The following is an 18,429-nucleotide window of genomic DNA, read 5'->3' on the forward strand; positions in this document are numbered from 1 at the left end:
TCAAACCGGCACTTGGAAACAGACTGAGAAACCAGAGTAAAAGTTTCTCCTGCAACCCGTTCCCTTTGTGCTAGATGAACGAACGTCTCTACACATGCTCAGTTCTGAGAGATAAGTGTGTGTGAAAGCCGTCCTTCACCTAGCTGGTTAGGATCACAAAGTTTCTCTTCAGTTGCAAACTCCACTCGATAAATATATATGGGGAGGTACTAGCTGCAACTCGGTTTTACAGTGAAAACTGCAGGAACTTCAATACGGCACTAGGAAACAGACTGAGAAACCAGAGTAAAAGTTTCTCCTGCAACCTGTTCACTTTGTGCTAGATGAACGAACGTCTCTCCACATGCTCAGTTCTGAGAGATAAGTGTGTGTGAAAGCCGCCCTTCACCTAACTTGTTAGAAATGCAAAGTTTCTCTTCAGTTGCAAACTCCACTCCATACATATATATGGGGAGGTACTAGCTCCAACTCGGTTTTACAGTGAAAACTGCAGGAAATTCTAACAGGCACTAGGAATCAGAATGAGAAACCAGAGTAAAAGTTTCTCCTGCAACCCGTTCCCTTTGTGCTAGATGAACGAACGTCTCTCCACATGCTCAGTTCTGACAGATAAGTGTGTGTGAATGGCGTCCTGCACCTAGCTTGTTGGGAACACCAAGATTCTCTTCAGTTGCAAACTCCACTCCATACATATATATGGGGAGGAACTAGTTCCAACACGGTTTTACAGTGAAAATTGCAGGAAGTTCAAACCGGCACTAGGAAACAGACTGAGAAACCAGAGTAAAAGTTTCTCCTGCAACTCGTTCCCTTTGTGCTAGATGAACGAACGTCTCTCCACATGCTCATTTCTGAGAGATAAGTGTGTGTGAAAGCCGTCCTTCACCTAGCTTGTTAGGAATACAAAGTTTCTCTTCAGTTGCAAACTCCACTCCATACATATGTATGAGGAGGTATTTGCTCCAACTCGTTTTTACAGTGAAAACTGCAGGAACATCAAATCGGCACTAGGAAACATACTGAGAAACCAGAGTAAAAGTTTCTCCTGCAACCCGTTCCCTTTGTGCTAGATGAACGAACGCCTCTCCACATTCTCAGTTCTGAGGGAAAAGTGTGTGTGAAAGCAGTCCTTCACCTAGCTTGTTGGGAACACAAAGTTTCTCTTCAGTTGCAAACTCCACTCGATAAATATATATGGGGAGGTACTAGCTCCAACTCGGTTTTACAGTGAAAACTGCAGGAACTTCAAACCGGCACTAGGAAACAGACTGAGAAACCGGAGTAAAAGTTTCTCCTGCAACCCGTTTCCTTTGTGCTAGATGAACGAACGTCTCTCCACATGCTCAGTTCTGAGAGATAAGTGTGTGTGAAAGCAGTCCTTCACCTAGCTTGTTGGGAACACAAAGTTTCTCTTCAGTTGCAAACTCCACTCGATAAATATATATGGGGAGGTACTAGCTCCAACTCGGTTTTACAGTGAAAACTGCAGGAACTTCAAACCGGCACTAGGAAACAGACTGAGAAACCAGAGTAACAGTTTCTCCTGCAACCCGTTCCCTTTGTGCTAGATGAACGAACGTCTCTCCACTAGCTCAGTTCTGAGAGATAAGTGTGTGTGAAAGCCGTCCTTCACCTAGCTTGTTGTGATCACAAAGTTTCTCTTCAGTTGCAAACTCCACTCCATACATATATATGGGGAGGTAATAGCTCCAACTCTGTTTTACAGTGAAAACTGCAGGAACTTCAAACCGGCACTGGGAAACAGACTGAGAAACCAGAATAAAAGTTTCTCCTGCAACCCGTTCCCTTTGTGCTAGATGAACGAACGTCTCTCCACATGCTCAGTTCTGAGAGATAAGTGTGTGTGAAAGCCGTCCTTCACCTAGCTTGTTGGGAACACAAAGTTTCTATTCAGTTGCAAACTCCACTCCATACATTTATATGGGGAGGTACTAGCTCCAACTCGGTTTTACAGTGAAAACTGCAGGAACTTCAAACCGGCACTAGGAAACAGACTGAGAAACCAGAGTAAAAGTTTCTCCTGCAACCCGTTCCCTTTGTGCTACATGAACGAACGTCTCTCCACATGCTCATTTCTGAGAGATAATGTGTGTGAAAGCCGTACTTCACCTAGCTTGTCATGAATGCAAAGTTTCTCTACAGTTGCAAACTCCACTCCATACATATATATGGGGAGGTACTAGCTCCAACTCGGTTTTACAGTGAAAACTGCAGGAACTTCAAAAAGGCACTAGGAATCAGACTGAGAAACCAAAGTAAAAGTTTCCACTGCAAACCGTTCCCTTTGTGCTAGATGAACGAACGTCTCTCCACATGCTCAGTTCTGAGAGATAAGTGTGTGTGAAAGCCGTCCTTCACATAGATTGTTGGGAACACAAAGTTTCTCTTCAGTTGCAAACTCCACTCCATACATATATATGGGGAGGAACTAGCTCCAACTTGGTTTACAGTGAAAACTGCAGGAACTTCAAACCGGCACTGGGAAACAGACTGAGAAACCAGAGTAAAAGTTTCTCCTGCAACCCGTTCCCTTTGTGCTAGATGAACGAACGTCTCTCCACATGCTCAGTTCAGAGAGATAATTGTGTGTGAAAGCCGTCCTTCACCTTGCTTGTTGGGAACACAAAGATTCTCTTCAGTGGCAAACTCCACTCCATACATATATATGGGGAGGCACTAGCTCCAACTCTGTTTTACAGTAAAAACTGCAGGAACTTCAAACCAGCACTAGGAAACAGACTGAGAAACCAGAGTAAAAGTTTCTCCTGCAACCCTTTCCCTTTGCGCTACATGAACGAACGTCTCTCCACATGCTCAGTTCTGAGAGATAAGTGTGTGTGAAAGCCGTACTTCACCTAGCTTGTTAGGAATGCAAAGATTCTCTTCAGTTGCTAACTCCACTCCATACATATATATGGGGAGGTACTAGCTCTAACTCGGTTTTACAGTGAAAACTGCAGGAACTTCAAACAGGCACTAGGAATCAGACTGAGAAACCAGAGTAAAAGTTTCCCCTGCAAACCGTTCCCTTTCTGCTAGATGAACGAACGTCTCTCCACATGCTCAGTTCTGAGAGATAAGTGTGTGTGAATGCCGTCCTTCCCCTAGCTTGTTGGGAACACAAAGTTTCTCTTCAGTTGCAAACTCCTCAACATACATATATATGGGGAGGTACAAGCTCCAAATCGGTTTTGCAGTGAAAACTGCAGGAACTTCAAACCGGCACTAGGAAACAGACTGAGAAACCAGAGTAAAAGTTTCTCCTGCAACCCGTTCCCTTTGAGCTAGATGAACGAACGTCTCTCCACATGCTCAGTTCTGAGAGATAAGTGTGTGTGAAAGCCGTCCTTCACCCGCTTGTTGGGAACACAAAGTTTCTCTTAAGTTGCAAACTCCACTCCATACATATATATGGGGTGGTACTAGCTCCAACTCGGATTTACAGTGAAAACTGCAGGAACTTCAAACCGGCACTAGGAAACAGACTGAGAATCCAGAGTTAAAGTTTCTACAGCAACCCGTTCCCTTTGTGCTAGATGAATGAACGTCTCTCCACATGCTTAGTTCTGAGAGATAAGTGAGTGTGAAAGCCGTCCTTCACCTAGCTTGTTGGGTACACAAAGTTTCTCTTCAGTTGCAAACTCCACTCCATACATATATATGGGGAGGTACTAGCTCCAAATCGGTTTTACAGTAAAAACTGCAGGAACTTCAAACCGGCACTAGGAATCAGACTGAGAAACCAGAGTAAAAGTTTCTCCTGCAACCTGTTCCCTTTGTGCTAGATGAACGAACGTCTCTCCACATGCTCAGTTCTGAGAGATAAGTGTGTGTGAAAGCCGTCCTTCACCTAGCTTTTTGGGAACACAAAGTTTCTCTTCAGTTGCACACTCCACTCCATACATATATATGGGGAGGTACTAGCTCCAATTCGGTTTTACAGTGAAAACTGCAGGAACTTCAAACCGGCACTAGGAAAGAGACCGAGAAACCAGAGGAAAAGTTTCTCCTGCAACCCGTTCCTTTTGAGCTACATGAACGAACGTCTCTCCACATTCGCAGTTCTGAGAGATAAGTGTGTGTGAAAGCCGTCCTTCACCTGCTTGTTGGGAACACAAAGTTTCTCTTCAGTTGCAAACTCCACTCCATACATATATATGGGGATGTACTAGCTCCACTCGGTTTTACAGTGAAAACTGCAGGAACTTCAAACCGGCACTAGGGAACAGACTGAGAAACCAGAGTAAAAGTTTTTCCTGCAACCCGTTCCCTTTGTGCTACATGAACGAACGTCTCTCCACATGCTCAGTTCTGAGAGATAAGTGCATGTGAAAGCCGTCCTTCACCTAGCTTTTTGGGAACACAATGTTTCTCTTCAGTTGCAAACTCCAATCGATACATATATATGGGGAGGAACTAGCTCCAACTCGGTTTTACAGGGAAAAGTGCAGGAACTTCAAACCGGCACTAGGAAACAGACTGAGAAACCAGAGTAAAAGTTTCTCCTGCAACCCGTTCCCTTTGTCCTAGATGAACGAACGTCTCTCCACATGCTCAGTTCTGAGAGATAAATGTGTGTGAAAGCCGTCCTTCACCTAGCTTGTTGGGAACACAAAGTTTCTCTTCAGTTGCAAACTCCACTCGATAAATATATATGGGGAGGTACGAACTCCAACTCGGTTTTACAGTGAAAACTGCAGGAACTTCAAACCGGCACTAGGAAACAGACTGAGAAACCAGAGTAAAAGTTTCTCCTGCAACCCGTTCCCTTTGTGCTAGATGAACGAACGTCTCTCCACATGCTCAGTTCTGAGAGATAAGTGTGTGTGAAGCCGTCCTTCACCTGGCTTGTTAGGAATACAAAGTTTCTCTTCAGTTGCAAACTCCACTCCATACATATATATGCGGAGGTACTAGACCCAACTCTGTTTTACAGTGAAAACTGCAGGAACTTCAAACCGGCACTAGGAAACAGACTGAGAAAAAGAGTAAAATTTTCTCCTGCAACCCGTTCCCTTTGTGCTAGATGAACGAACGTCTCTCCACATGCTCAGATCTGAGAGATAAGTGTGTGTGAAAGCCGAACTTCACCTAGCTTGTTGGGAACAAAAAGTTTCTCTTCAGTTGCAAACCCCACTCCATACATGCATATGGGGAGGAACTAGCTCCAACTCGGTTTTACAGTGAAAACTGCAGGAACTTCAAACCGGCACTAGGAAACAGACTGAGAAACCAGAGTAAAAGTTTTTCCTGCAACCCGTTCCTTTTGTGCTAGATGAACGAAAGTCTCTCCACATGCTCAGTTCTGAGAGACAAGTGTGTGTGAAAGCCGTCCTTCACCTAGCTTTTTGGGAACACAAAGTTTCTCTTCAGTTGCAAACTCCACTCCAAACATATATATGGGGAGGAACTAGCTCAAACTCGGTTTTACGGTGAAAACTGCAGGAACTTCAAACCGGCACTAGGAAACAGACCGAGAAACCAGAGTAAATGTTTCTCCTGCAACCCGTTCCATTTGTGCTAGATGAACGAACGTCTCTCCACATGCTCAGTTCTGAGAGATAAGTGTGTGTGAAAGCCGTCCTTCACCTAGCTTGTTAGGAATACAAAGTTTCTCTTCATTTGCAAATTCCACTCCATAAGTATATATGCGGAGGTACTAGCTCCAACTCGGTTTTACAGTGAAAACTGCAGGAACTTCAAACCGGCACTAGGAAACAGACTGAGAAACCAGAGTAAAAGTTTCTCCTGCAACCCGTTCCCTTTGTGCTACATGAACGAACGTCTCTCCACATGCTCAGTTCTGAGAGATAAGTGTGTATGAAAGCCGTCCTTCACCTAGCTTGTTGGGAACACAAAGTTTCTCTTCAGTTGCACACTCAACTCCATACATATATATGGGGAGGTACTAGCTCCAAATCGGTTTTACAGTGAAAACTGCAGGAACTTCAAACAGACAGTAGGAAACAGACTGAGAAACCAGTGTAAAAATATCCCTGCAAACCGTTCCCTTTCTGCTAGATGAACGAACGTCCCTCCACATGCTCAGTTCTGAGAGATAAGTGTGTGTGAATTCCGTCCTACACCAAGCTTGTTGGGAACACAAAGTTTCTCTTCAGTTGCAAACTCCACTCCATACATATATATGGGGAGGTACTAGCTCCAACTCGGTTTTACAGTGAAAACTGCAGGAAATTCTAAACGGCACTAGGAAACAGACTGAAAACCCAGAGTAAAAGTTTCTCCTGCAACCCGTTCCATTTGTGCTAGATGAACGAACGTCTCTCCACATGCTCAGTTCTGAGAGATAATTGTGTGTGAAAGCCTTCCTTCGCCTAAGTTGTTGGGAACACAAAGTTTCTCTTCAGTTGCAAACTCCACTCCATACATATATATGGGGAGGTACTAGCTCCAACTCGGTTTTACAGTGAAAACTGCAGGAACTTGAAACCGGCACTAGGAAACAGACTGAGAAACCAGAGTTAAAGTTTCCCCTGCAACCCGTTCCCTTTGTGCTACATGAACGAACGTCTATCCACATGCTCAGTTCTGAGAGATAAGTGTGTGTGAAAGCCGTCCTTCACGTAGATTGTTGGGAACACAAAGTTTCTCTTCAGTTGCACACTCCACTCCATACATATATATGGGGAGGTACTAGCTCCAACTCGGTTTTACAGTGAAAACTGCAGGAACTTCAAACCGGCACTAGGAAAGAGACCGAGAAAACAGAGGAAAAGTTTCTCCTGCAACCCGTTCCATTTGTGCTAGATGAACGAACGTCTCTCCACATTCGCAGTTCTGAGAGTTAAGTGTGTGTGAAAGCCGTCCTTCACCTGCTTGTTGGGAACACAAAGTTTCTCTTCAGTTGCAAACTCCACTCCATACATATATATGGGGATGTACAAGCTCCAACTCGGTTTTACAGTGAAAACTGCAGGAACTTCAAACCGGCACTAGGAAACAGACTGAGAAACCAGAGAAAAGTTTCTCCTGCAAACCGTTCCCTTTGTTCTAGATGAACGAACGTCTCTCCACATGATCAGTTCTGCGAGATAAGTGTGTGTGAAAGCCGTCCTTCACATAGCTTGTTGGGAACAAAAAGTTTCTCTTCAGTTGCAAACTCCACTTGATACATATATATGGGGAGGAACTAGCTCCAACTCGGTTTTACAGTGAAAAGTGCAGGAACAACAAACCGGCACTAGGAAACAGACTGAGAAACCAGAGTAAAAATTTCTCCTGCAACCCGTTCCCTTTGTGCTAGATCAAAGAACGTCTCTCCACATGCTCAGTTCTGAGAGATAAGTGTGTGTGAATGCCGTCCTTCACATAGCTTGTTGGGAACACAAAGTTTCTCTTCAGTTGCAAACTCCACTCGATAAATATATATGGGGAGGTACGAGCTCCAAATCGGTTTTACAGTGAAAACTGCAGGAACTTCAAACCGGCACTAGGAAACAGACTGAGAAACCAGAGAAAAAGTTCCTCCTGCAACCCGTTCCCTTTGTGCTAGATGAACGAACGTCTCTCCACATGCTCAGTTCTGAGAGATAAGTGTGTGTGAAGCCGTCCTTCACCTGGCTTGTTAGGAATACAAAGTTTCTCTTCAGTTGCAAACTCCACTCCATACATATATATGCGGAGGTACTAGCCCCAACTCGGTTTTACAGTGAAAACTGCAGGAACTTCAAACCGGCACTAGGAAACAGACTGAGAAACCAGAGTAAAAGTTTCTCCTGCAACCAGTTCCCTTTGTGCTAGATGAACGAACGTCTCTCCACATGCTCAGTTCTGAGAGATAAGTGTGTGTGAAAGCCGAACTTCACCTAGCTTGTTGTGAACAAAAAGTTTCTCTTCAGTTGCAAACTCCACTCCATACATATATATGGGGAGGAACTAGCTCCAACTCGGTTTTGCAGTGAAAAGTGCAGGAACTTCAAACCGGCACTAGGAAACAGACTGAGAAACCAGAGTAAAAGTTTTTCCTGCAAACCGTTCACTTTGTGCTAGATGAACGAAAGTCTCTCCACATGCTCAGTTCTGAGAGATAAGTGTGTGTGAAAGCCGTCCTTCACCTAGCTTTTTGGGAACACAAATTTTCTCTTCAGTTGCAAACTCCACTCCAAACATATATATGGGTAGGAACTAGCTCAAACTCGGTTTTACAGTGAAAACTGCAGGAACTTCAAACCGGCACTAGGAAACAGACCGAGAAACCAGAGTAAAAGTTTCTCCTGCAACCCTTTCCATTTGTGCTAGATGAACGAACGTCTCTCCACATGCTCAGTTCTGAGAGATAAGTGTGTGTGAAAGCCGTCCTTCACCTAGCTTGTTAGGAATACAAAGTTTCTCTTAAGTTGCAAACTACACTCCATAAATATAAATGCGGAGGTACTAGCTTCAACTCGGTTTTACACTGAAAACTGCAGGAACTTCAAATCGGCACTAGGAAACAGACTGAGAAACCAGAGTAAAAGTTTCTCCTGCAACCCGTTCCCTTTGTGCTTCATGAACGAACGTCTCTCCACATGCTCAGTTCTGAGAGATAAGTATGTGTGAAAGCCTTACTTCACCTAGCTTGTTAGGAATGTAAAGTTTCTCTTCAGTTGCAAACTCCACTCCATACATATATATGGGGAGTTACTAGCTCCAACTCGGTTTTACAGTGAAAACTGCAGGAACTTCAAACAGGCAGTAGGAATCAGACTGAGAAACCAGAGTAAAAATTTCCCTGCCAACCATTCCCTTTCTGCTAGATGAACGAACGTCCCTCCACATGCTGAGTTCTGAGAGAAAATTGTGTGTGAATGCCGTCCTGCAACAAGCTTGTTGGGAACACAAAGTTTCTCTTCAGTTGCAAACTCCACTCCATACATATATATGGGGTGGTACAAGCTCCAACTCGGATTTACAGTGAAAACTGCAGGAAATTCTAAACGGCACTAGGAAACAGACTGAAAACCCAGAGTAAAAGTTTCTCCTGCAACCAGTTCCCTTTGTGCTAGATGAACGAACGTCTCTCCACATGATCAGTTCTGAGAGATAAGTGTGTGTGAAAGCCGTCCTTCACCTAGCTTGTTAGGAATACAAAGTTTCTCTTCAGTTGCAAACTCCACTCCATACATATGTATGAGGAGGTACTAGCTCCAACTCGGTTTTACAGTGAAAACTGCAGGAAATTCAAACCGGCACTAGGAAACAGACTGAGAAACCAGAGTAATTGTTTCTCCTGCAACCCGTTCCCTTTGTGCTAGATGAACGAACGTCTCTCCACATTCTCAGTTCTGAGAGATAAGTGTGTGTGAAAGCCGTCCTTCACCTAGCTTGTTGGGAACACAAAGTTTCTCTTCAGTTGCAAACTCCACTCGATACATATATATGGGGAGGTACTAGCTCCAACTCGGTTTTACAGTGCAAACTGCAGGAACTTCAAACCGGCACTAGGAAACAGACTGAGAAACCAGAGAATAAGTTTCTCCTGCAACCCGTTCCCTTTGTGCTAGATGAACGAACGTCTCTCCACAAGCTCAGTTCTGAGAGATAAGTGTGTGTCAAAGCCGTCCTTCACCTAGCTTGTTAGGAATACAAAGTTTCTCTTCAGTTGCAAACTCCTATCCATACATATATATGCGGAGGTACTAGCTCCAACTCGGTTTTACAGTGAAAACTGCAGGAACTTCATACAGGCACTAGGAATCAGACTGAGAAACCAGAGAAAAAGTTTCCCCTGCAAACCGTTCCCTTTGTGCTAGATGAACGAACGTCTCTCCACATGCTCAGTTCTGAGAGATAAGTGTGTGTGAATGCCGTCCTTCACCTAGCATGTTGGGAACACATGTTTCTCTTCAGTTGCAAACTCCACTCCATACATATATATGGGGAGGTACTAGCTCCAACTCGGTTTTACAGTGAAAACAGCATGAAAATCTAAACGGCACTAGGAAACAGACTGAAAAGCCAGAGTAAAAGTTTCTCCTGCAAACAGTTCCCTTTGTGCTAGATGAACGAACGTCTCTCCACATGCTCAGTTCTGAGAGATAAGTGTGTGTGAAAGCCGTCCTTCACCTAGCTTTTTGGGAACACAAAGTTTCTCTTCAGTTGCAAACTCCACTCCATACATATATATGGGGAGGTACTAGCTCCAACTCGGTTTTGCAGTGAAAACTGCAGGAAATTCAAACCGGCACTCGGAAACAGACTGAGAAACCAGAGTAAATTTTCTTCTGCAACCCGTTCCCTTTGTGCTAGATGAACGAACGTCTCTCCACATGCTCAGTTCTGAGAGATAAGTGTGTGTGAAAGCCGTCTTTCACCTAGCTTGTTGGGAACACAAAGTTTCTCTTCCGTTGCAAACTCCACTCCATACATATATATGGGGAGGTACTAGCTCCAACTCGGTTTTAAAGTGAAAACTGCAGGAACTTCAAACCGGCACTAGGAAACAGACTGAGAAACCAGAGTAAAAGTTCCTCCTGCAATCCGTTCCCTTTGTGCTACATGAACGAACGTCTCTCCACTAGCTCAGTTCTGAGAGATAAGTGTGTGTGAAAGCCGTACTTCACCTAGCTTGTTGGGATCACAAAGTTTCTCTTCAGTTGCAAACTCCACTCCATACATATATATGGGGAGGAACTAGCTCCAACTCGGTTTTGCAGTGAAAACTGCAGGAAATTCAAACCGGCACTTGGAAACAGACTGAGAAACCAGAGTAAAAGTTTCTCCTGCAACCCGTTCCCTTTGTGCTAGATGAACGAACGTCTCTACACATGCTCAGTTCTGAGAGATAAGTGTGTGTGAAAGCCGTCCTTCACCTAGCTGGTTAGGATCACAAAGTTTCTCTTCAGTTGCAAACTCCACTCGATAAATATATATGGGGAGGTACTAGCTGCAACTCGGTTTTACAGTGAAAACTGCAGGAACTTCAATACGGCACTAGGAAACAGACTGAGAAACCAGAGTAAAAGTTTCTCCTGCAACCTGTTCACTTTGTGCTAGATGAACGAACGTCTCTCCACATGCTCAGTTCTGAGAGATAAGTGTGTGTGAAAGCCGCCCTTCACCTAACTTGTTAGAAATGCAAAGTTTCTCTTCAGTTGCAAACTCCACTCCATACATATATATGGGGAGGTACTAGCTCCAACTCGGTTTTACAGTGAAAACTGCAGGAAATTCTAACAGGCACTAGGAATCAGAATGAGAAACCAGAGTAAAAGTTTCTCCTGCAACCCGTTCCCTTTGTGCTAGATGAACGAACGTCTCTCCACATGCTCAGTTCTGACAGATAAGTGTGTGTGAATGGCGTCCTGCACCTAGCTTGTTGGGAACACCAAGATTCTCTTCAGTTGCAAACTCCACTCCATACATATATATGGGGAGGAACTAGTTCCAACACGGTTTTACAGTGAAAATTGCAGGAAGTTCAAACCGGCACTAGGAAACAGACTGAGAAACCAGAGTAAAAGTTTCTCCTGCAACTCGTTCCCTTTGTGCTAGATGAACGAACGTCTCTCCACATGCTCATTTCTGAGAGATAAGTGTGTGTGAAAGCCGTCCTTCACCTAGCTTGTTAGGAATACAAAGTTTCTCTTCAGTTGCAAACTCCACTCCATACATATGTATGAGGAGGTATTTGCTCCAACTCGTTTTTACAGTGAAAACTGCAGGAACATCAAATCGGCACTAGGAAACATACTGAGAAACCAGAGTAAAAGTTTCTCCTGCAACCCGTTCCCTTTGTGCTAGATGAACGAACGCCTCTCCACATTCTCAGTTCTGAGGGAAAAGTGTGTGTGAAAGCAGTCCTTCACCTAGCTTGTTGGGAACACAAAGTTTCTCTTCAGTTGCAAACTCCACTCGATAAATATATATGGGGAGGTACTAGCTCCAACTCGGTTTTACAGTGAAAACTGCAGGAACTTCAAACCGGCACTAGGAAACAGACTGAGAAACCGGAGTAAAAGTTTCTCCTGCAACCCGTTTCCTTTGTGCTAGATGAACGAACGTCTCTCCACATGCTCAGTTCTGAGAGATAAGTGTGTGTGAAAGCAGTCCTTCACCTAGCTTGTTGGGAACACAAAGTTTCTCTTCAGTTGCAAACTCCACTCGATAAATATATATGGGGAGGTACTAGCTCCAACTCGGTTTTACAGTGAAAACTGCAGGAACTTCAAACCGGCACTAGGAAACAGACTGAGAAACCAGAGTAACAGTTTCTCCTGCAACCCGTTCCCTTTGTGCTAGATGAACGAACGTCTCTCCACTAGCTCAGTTCTGAGAGATAAGTGTGTGTGAAAGCCGTCCTTCACCTAGCTTGTTGTGATCACAAAGTTTCTCTTCAGTTGCAAACTCCACTCCATACATATATATGGGGAGGTAATAGCTCCAACTCTGTTTTACAGTGAAAACTGCAGGAACTTCAAACCGGCACTGGGAAACAGACTGAGAAACCAGAATAAAAGTTTCTCCTGCAACCCGTTCCCTTTGTGCTAGATGAACGAACGTCTCTCCACATGCTCAGTTCTGAGAGATAAGTGTGTGTGAAAGCCGTCCTTCACCTAGCTTGTTGGGAACACAAAGTTTCTATTCAGTTGCAAACTCCACTCCATACATTTATATGGGGAGGTACTAGCTCCAACTCGGTTTTACAGTGAAAACTGCAGGAACTTCAAACCGGCACTAGGAAACAGACTGAGAAACCAGAGTAAAAGTTTCTCCTGCAACCCGTTCCCTTTGTGCTACATGAACGAACGTCTCTCCACATGCTCATTTCTGAGAGATAATGTGTGTGAAAGCCGTACTTCACCTAGCTTGTCATGAATGCAAAGTTTCTCTACAGTTGCAAACTCCACTCCATACATATATATGGGGAGGTACTAGCTCCAACTCGGTTTTACAGTGAAAACTGCAGGAACTTCAAAAAGGCACTAGGAATCAGACTGAGAAACCAAAGTAAAAGTTTCCACTGCAAACCGTTCCCTTTGTGCTAGATGAACGAACGTCTCTCCACATGCTCAGTTCTGAGAGATAAGTGTGTGTGAAAGCCGTCCTTCACATAGATTGTTGGGAACACAAAGTTTCTCTTCAGTTGCAAACTCCACTCCATACATATATATGGGGAGGAACTAGCTCCAACTTGGTTTACAGTGAAAACTGCAGGAACTTCAAACCGGCACTGGGAAACAGACTGAGAAACCAGAGTAAAAGTTTCTCCTGCAACCCGTTCCCTTTGTGCTAGATGAACGAACGTCTCTCCACATGCTCAGTTCAGAGAGATAATTGTGTGTGAAAGCCGTCCTTCACCTTGCTTGTTGGGAACACAAAGATTCTCTTCAGTGGCAAACTCCACTCCATACATATATATGGGGAGGCACTAGCTCCAACTCTGTTTTACAGTAAAAACTGCAGGAACTTCAAACCAGCACTAGGAAACAGACTGAGAAACCAGAGTAAAAGTTTCTCCTGCAACCCTTTCCCTTTGCGCTACATGAACGAACGTCTCTCCACATGCTCAGTTCTGAGAGATAAGTGTGTGTGAAAGCCGTACTTCACCTAGCTTGTTAGGAATGCAAAGATTCTCTTCAGTTGCAAACTCCACTCCATACATATATATGGGGAGGTACTAGCTCTAACTCGGTTTTACAGTGAAAACTGCAGGAACTTCAAACAGGCACTAGGAATCAGACTGAGAAACCAGAGTAAAAGTTTCCCCTGCAAACCGTTCCCTTTCTGCTAGATGAACGAACGTCTCTCCACATGCTCAGTTCTGAGAGATAAGTGTGTGTGAATGCCGTCCTTCCCCTAGCTTGTTGGGAACACAAAGTTTCTCTTCAGTTGCAAACTCCTCAACATACATATATATGGGGAGGTACAAGCTCCAAATCGGTTTTGCAGTGAAAACTGCAGGAACTTCAAACCGGCACTAGGAAACAGACTGAGAAACCAGAGTAAAAGTTTCTCCTGCAACCCGTTCCCTTTGAGCTAGATGAACGAACGTCTCTCCACATGCTCAGTTCTGAGAGATAAGTGTGTGTGAAAGCCGTCCTTCACCCGCTTGTTGGGAACACAAAGTTTCTCTTAAGTTGCAAACTCCACTCCATACATATATATGGGGTGGTACTAGCTCCAACTCGGATTTACAGTGAAAACTGCAGGAACTTCAAACCGGCACTAGGAAACAGACTGAGAATCCAGAGTTAAAGTTTCTACAGCAACCCGTTCCCTTTGTGCTAGATGAATGAACGTCTCTCCACATGCTTAGTTCTGAGAGATAAGTGAGTGTGAAAGCCGTCCTTCACCTAGCTTGTTGGGTACACAAAGTTTCTCTTCAGTTGCAAACTCCACTCCATACATATATATGGGGAGGTACTAGCTCCAAATCGGTTTTACAGTAAAAACTGCAGGAACTTCAAACCGGCACTAGGAATCAGACTGAGAAACCAGAGTAAAAGTTTCTCCTGCAACCTGTTCCCTTTGTGCTAGATGAACGAACGTCTCTCCACATGCTCAGTTCTGAGAGATAAGTGTGTGTGAAAGCCGTCCTTCACCTAGCTTTTTGGGAACACAAAGTTTCTCTTCAGTTGCACACTCCACTCCATACATATATATGGGGAGGTACTAGCTCCAATTCGGTTTTACAGTGAAAACTGCAGGAACTTCAAACCGGCACTAGGAAAGAGACCGAGAAACCAGAGGAAAAGTTTCTCCTGCAACCCGTTCCTTTTGAGCTACATGAACGAAAGTCTCTCCACATTCGCAGTTCTGAGAGATAAGTGTGTGTGAAAGCCGTCCTTCACCTGCTTGTTGGGAACACAAAGTTTCTCTTCAGTTGCAAACTCCACTCCATACATATATATGGGGATGTACTAGCTCCACTCGGTTTTACAGTGAAAACTGCAGGAACTTCAAACCGGCACTAGGGAACAGACTGAGAAACCAGAGTAAAAGTTTTTCCTGCAACCCGTTCCCTTTGTGCTACATGAACGAACGTCTCTCCACATGCTCAGTTCTGAGAGATAAGTGCATGTGAAAGCCGTCCTTCACCTAGCTTTTTGGGAACACAATGTTTCTCTTCAGTTGCAAACTCCAATCGATACATATATATGGGGAGGAACTAGCTCCAACTCGGTTTTACAGGGAAAAGTGCAGGAACTTCAAACCGGCACTAGGAAACAGACTGAGAAACCAGAGTAAAAGTTTCTCCTGCAACCCGTTCCCTTTGTCCTAGATGAACGAACGTCTCTCCACATGCTCAGTTCTGAGAGATAAATGTGTGTGAAAGCCGTCCTTCACCTAGCTTGTTGGGAACACAAAGTTTCTCTTCAGTTGCAAACTCCACTCGATAAATATATATGGGGAGGTACGAACTCCAACTCGGTTTTACAGTGAAAACTGCAGGAACTTCAAACCGGCACTAGGAAACAGACTGAGAAACCAGAGTAAAAGTTTCTCCTGCAACCCGTTCCCTTTGTGCTAGATGAACGAACGTCTCTCCACATGCTCAGTTCTGAGAGATAAGTGTGTGTGAAGCCGTCCTTCACCTGGCTTGTTAGGAATACAAAGTTTCTCTTCAGTTGCAAACTCCACTCCATACATATATATGCGGAGGTACTAGACCCAACTCTGTTTTACAGTGAAAACTGCAGGAACTTCAAACCGGCACTAGGAAACAGACTGAGAAAAAGAGTAAAATTTTCTCCTGCAACCCGTTCCCTTTGTGCTAGATGAACGAACGTCTCTCCACATGCTCAGATCTGAGAGATAAGTGTGTGTGAAAGCCGAACTTCACCTAGCTTGTTGGGAACAAAAAGTTTCTCTTCAGTTGCAAACCCCACTCCATACATGCATATGGGGAGGAACTAGCTCCAACTCGGTTTTACAGTGAAAACTGCAGGAACTTCAAACCGGCACTAGGAAACAGACTGAGAAACCAGAGTAAAAGTTTTTCCTGCAACCCGTTCCTTTTGTGCTAGATGAACGAAAGTCTCTCCACATGCTCAGTTCTGAGAGACAAGTGTGTGTGAAAGCCGTCCTTCACCTAGCTTTTTGGGAACACAAAGTTTCTCTTCAGTTGCAAACTCCACTCCAAACATATATATGGGGAGGAACTAGCTCAAACTCGGTTTTACGGTGAAAACTGCAGGAACTTCAAACCGGCACTAGGAAACAGACCGAGAAACCAGAGTAAATGTTTCTCCTGCAACCCGTTCCATTTGTGCTAGATGAACGAACGTCTCTCCACATGCTCAGTTCTGAGAGATAAGTGTGTGTGAAAGCCGTCCTTCACCTAGCTTGTTAGGAATACAAAGTTTCTCTTCATTTGCAAATTCCACTCCATAAGTATATATGCGGAGGTACTAGCTCCAACTCGGTTTTACAGTGAAAACTGCAGGAACTTCAAACCGGCACTAGGAAACAGACTGAGAAACCAGAGTAAAAGTTTCTCCTGCAACCCGTTCCCTTTGTGCTACATGAACGAACGTCTCTCCACATGCTCAGTTCTGAGAGATAAGTGTGTATGAAAGCCGTCCTTCACCTAGCTTGTTGGGAACACAAAGTTTCTCTTCAGTTGCACACTCAACTCCATACATATATATGGGGAGGTACTAGCTCCAAATCGGTTTTACAGTGAAAACTGCAGGAACTTCAAACAGACAGTAGGAAACAGACTGAGAAACCAGTGTAAAAATATCCCTGCAAACCGTTCCCTTTCTGCTAGATGAACGAACGTCCCTCCACATGCTCAGTTCTGAGAGATAAGTGTGTGTGAATTCCGTCCTACACCAAGCTTGTTGGGAACACAAAGTTTCTCTTCAGTTGCAAACTCCACTCCATACATATATATGGGGAGGTACTAGCTCCAACTCGGTTTTACAGTGAAAACTGCAGGAAATTCTAAACGGCACTAGGAAACAGACTGAAAACCCAGAGTAAAAGTTTCTCCTGCAACCCGTTCCATTTGTGCTAGATGAACGAACGTCTCTCCACATGCTCAGTTCTGAGAGATAATTGTGTGTGAAAGCCTTCCTTCGCCTAAGTTGTTGGGAACACAAAGTTTCTCTTCAGTTGCAAACTCCACTCCATACATATATATGGGGAGGTACTAGCTCCAACTCGGTTTTACAGTGAAAACTGCAGGAACTTGAAACCGGCACTAGGAAACAGACTGAGAAACCAGAGTTAAAGTTTCCCCTGCAACCCGTTCCCTTTGTGCTACATGAACGAACGTCTATCCACATGCTCAGTTCTGAGAGATAAGTGTGTGTGAAAGCCGTCCTTCACGTAGATTGTTGGGAACACAAAGTTTCTCTTCAGTTGCACACTCCACTCCATACATATATATGGGGAGGTACTAGCTCCAACTCGGTTTTACAGTGAAAACTGCAGGAACTTCAAACCGGCACTAGGAAAGAGACCGAGAAAACAGAGGAAAAGTTTCTCCTGCAACCCGTTCCATTTGTGCTAGATGAACGAACGTCTCTCCACATTCGCAGTTCTGAGAGTTAAGTGTGTGTGAAAGCCGTCCTTCACCTGCTTGTTGGGAACACAAAGTTTCTCTTCAGTTGCAAACTCCACTCCATACATATATATGGGGATGTACAAGCTCCAACTCGGTTTTACAGTGAAAACTGCAGGAACTTCAAACCGGCACTAGGAAACAGACTGAGAAACCAGAGAAAAGTTTCTCCTGCAAACCGTTCCCTTTGTTCTAGATGAACGAACGTCTCTCCACATGATCAGTTCTGCGAGATAAGTGTGTGTGAAAGCCGTCCTTCACATAGCTTGTTGGGAACAAAAAGTTTCTCTTCAGTTGCAAACTCCACTTGATACATATATATGGGGAGGAACTAGCTCCAACTCGGTTTTACAGTGAAAAGTGCAGGAACAACAAACCGGCACTAGGAAACAGACTGAGAAACCAGAGTAAAAATTTCTCCTGCAACCCGTTCCCTTTGTGCTAGATCAAAGAACGTCTCTCCACATGCTCAGTTCTGAGAGATAAGTGTGTGTGAATGCCGTCCTTCACATAGCTTGTTGGGAACACAAAGTTTCTCTTCAGTTGCAAACTCCACTCGATAAATATATATGGGGAGGTACGAGCTCCAAATCGGTTTTACAGTGAAAACTGCAGGAACTTCAAACCGGCACTAGGAAACAGACTGAGAAACCAGAGAAAAAGTTCCTCCTGCAACCCGTTCCCTTTGTGCTAGATGAACGAACGTCTCTCCACATGCTCAGTTCTGAGAGATAAGTGTGTGTGAAGCCGTCCTTCACCTGGCTTGTTAGGAATACAAAGTTTCTCTTCAGTTGCAAACTCCACTCCATACATATATATGCGGAGGTACTAGCCCCAACTCGGTTTTACAGTGAAAACTGCAGGAACTTCAAACCGGCACTAGGAAACAGACTGAG

The sequence above is a fragment of the Camelus bactrianus genome, chromosome 31 (genome assembly GCF_048773025.1).
Source record: "Camelus bactrianus isolate YW-2024 breed Bactrian camel chromosome 31, ASM4877302v1, whole genome shotgun sequence".
NCBI lineage: Eukaryota > Metazoa > Chordata > Mammalia > Artiodactyla > Camelidae > Camelus > Camelus bactrianus.